Below are 3,043 nucleotides of genomic sequence, written 5' to 3' on the forward strand. Positions count from 1 at the left end.
TACATAACTTTTCTTCTTGAAGTTGGTCCCTTTTTCTCAGTTCTTTTCAGTTGTAAGGTTTCATGCACCTTTAAGTTAAAGCTTCCTAATTTCTCTCATACTGCGCACAGTGCTCCTTTGCCCATGACCTCTGACATGCTTCTCGCGTAATTTCTCCCCTAGTGTTTAAAGCTATAATGGTAACAAAAGCATCATCCTCTAATTCTCTTGCACAATATAGTTAGGAATTAGCCTAACCCTAATCCTTATAGCTCGGTTAATGGGAATCAGAAACTTTGGGATAGAGAAGAAAGCAACTTTCCATAGCCATTATCCACAGAGCTTTGAAAATACACGCCTGTTCTTGATGAAAGAGCAGTTTCTCTCCAGGTCATCCCAAATGGGAAGAAGTGTAAATGCAGCACCCATGCAGAGACATGACAGACAAAGCCTCTGACAAGAGGCCACAATTTTTTTTAAATTCCTTTTTTTTTTTAAATTATTATTATTGGCCAAGCTTCTTGAAACAAATTGTAAAATTCAAAGTAAAAACGATATCGGAAGATTTAAAGTACATAAAGTACTATGCTCAATAATTGCCATATCATGTGCTGCACATACATTTTCAGTTGGTCAGATAAAACCGACCACGTACCCAGTCAGACTTTTTTGAATTGTTGATAACCCACCATTGATTTCTGTTGACGAAATAGACATTAGATGCAAAATCTTTCAAAATCAGGTATGCTATTGAAGTGACCAAACACAGACACAGTTAACTAAACGTAAGTAAATGCCTCTGAACATTTTGGATTCAATATGCTTGTCAGTGGAGCACTACCTGTAAAGATTATTTTTCCAAATAAAATGGGTAAGTATATTTACCTTCTGTTTATGCAAGGAAGTATGTTTTGTTCGTTAAGACAATACCTTGATAATGTATACTGTTTCGGCACATGGCACCACAGCAGCTATTTCATGTATCATATCTGGATCATCAGTTCATCTTCAGCGTTAAAGGATTTAAACCTGCAGAATGGTAAGCAACCACAGTTCTCAGTAATTTCTTCAGGAGCGGAGGGACCTCAGCATCTCACATGATCAGACTGTTAATCGCTAGTAATTACACATCCCCTTAAGCTTTCTAGCCACAATTTTAATTGCAGAAAAAATATTAAGTTATTGGAGGAGCTGTAGACTTGACTTTACAACCCCTTAATTTATACATAACCCCAACCACCTTGGACTAGAGTACTTTATTTCAGTAATATGCTCTGTAGCTGGAATTACTTCTCATCCTATTGCTTTTCTAAGAATGCTGTCACTTAACTCTCTGGGATTTCAACGTCCACCACCGTATTTGCATTATATTTAACTAGTCAAATTTTATTTTACTCTCAGATCACCTTTTGGTAAGATCTGAGATACAGACATTTTTACTTTAGAAAACATTTTATTGATTTAAACTACCCAGTCTTATTTGAAGACTCTAATGAATTAACTTTTGGAAATATAATTGAAGTATTAGAAAGTAAGTTCAGTAGACTGGGCGTATTACCAAGGCTTTAAACTTTAGCTGCTACAGAAACTCTGGTGCCTCCTCTATTAAGTGTGCAAAAACATCACTAGAAATAATGAAAATTGTGTATTTTGCAGGATGTGTAGAGGTTATTATAGTTTAAAATGTAATGCCAAAGGTTTGAGTAAGACATCAGTCTTGTAGAGACATGTCAGTAGCAGGAGACACTCACTGCAATTTGTACACAATAAAAATGATGAAAAATTAATCTGATAGGGGGTTGGGAGGTTTGGTTGGTTTTTTTCTTCTCAAATGGCACTAATCTTTTTGGATCATAATGACAGATTATAATTTGTTCTGCCAATAAGAACCACTCCAAAACAGATTTAGGGGAACTGGAATGAGCAAAGTTCGTAAGAGAATAATCCCTAGCTAGAAATTTCATAAACGTCTCTAGAACTTCAGGCGACCCACCACATTTTATGTCTGTGTTCAGTGTACCGTTATTCAGTTTAATGCAGCACTGATTAAGAGAGACAATGCATTGAATTATTGTATTTCTCTTCAAAGAAGCATTTGATTTTGGAACAGATTCTTATTTTTGTCATTGTTTCCTGTAACAGTCATCCCATGAAACTTTCTGGCACAGCAGACTTTGAATCCAGTGAAGAACAATGCTTTTTCTTTAAGTTTTAACCTCGAGCCCTGTGTGCTTACGTGTGATCATAGCATCTTTCCAGGTGAGAACATTTGCAATTTTTTAAATTTTTTTTTTAAGGTTTCTCCCCCAGAAAAGGGTATCAGATCAGCTTACTAAAATCCTTGTTGCTGAGATAATAGAGAGTTTGGTGGCTGTTAGCAGCTCAGGCCAGTTGCAAAGCTAGTTATTACAGGAGATAGAGCAACTTCTGCAACAAGAACTTCCACATTCCCAATTATTTCTGCTTTTATATAAAGGAGACATTTACTTCCCTACTATTCCCCAACCACTGCAGTAAACATACAAAGAGAAAAAAATGAGGAAGAAGAGAGTAGTGCAGCTGCTGGAGTCTACTTCTCTCCCCGACAGTGCCCACTACCTCGTTTTGTGATTTGGAGGGGATCCTGGTCCCCTCCAACTCTCCAGAAACGGAAACTAAGACAGGATTTCTTGTCATTGCCAAAGCTAAAGGAACATCTTAATATTATTCCACAAATATATTCTTACAAAGGATGAACCACAGGCTAGAAAGGTTAACAGATCTGTAGTAGGGTGCAGAAATAATATGGACTAGAGATACTTTGGAAGGCAAGAGTACTTCTTCAAAGGTCACAAATTACATCTCTTCAAGAGGAAAATGCAAATATCGTTAAGACTTCAAGAGTGTACCACTATGAAAAATGTTATTGCAACTTCACAACTCAGTACTGGTTGAACTGGTAAGAGAAGGTACAGCTTACCGTGAACAACAGGGCACTTGTAGTCCCAACACAATACCAAGAATGGTGCCAGTGTAGCTGCAAAAAAAAAAAAAAAAAAAAAAGAACAGAGGAGACCCCATTAAT

The 3,043-nt window shown here is 36.8% G+C and overlaps 1 protein-coding gene across 2 annotated transcripts in view; it reads right to left on the reverse strand.

Moving 5' to 3' along the window:
- Nucleotides 1-483: 483 nt before the first annotated feature.
- COMMD6 (COMM domain containing 6) overlaps nt 484-3,043 on the reverse strand; it is an 11,088-nt gene continuing 8,528 nt past the window's right edge. For both annotated transcript variants that reach the window (XM_019472699.1, XM_009281723.2), the window contains 2 exons: nt 2,939-2,995; nt 484-1,008 (listed from right to left, as the gene is read on the reverse strand). The gene's annotated coding sequence lies outside the window, so the exon portion shown is untranslated. The remainder of the gene's footprint in view (nt 1,009-2,938; nt 2,996-3,043) is intronic.

This window comes from Aptenodytes forsteri, unplaced genomic scaffold, assembly GCF_000699145.1.
Source record: "Aptenodytes forsteri isolate BGI_AS27 unplaced genomic scaffold, ASM69914v1 Scaffold51, whole genome shotgun sequence".
NCBI classification, from domain to species: Eukaryota; Metazoa; Chordata; class Aves; order Sphenisciformes; family Spheniscidae; genus Aptenodytes; species Aptenodytes forsteri.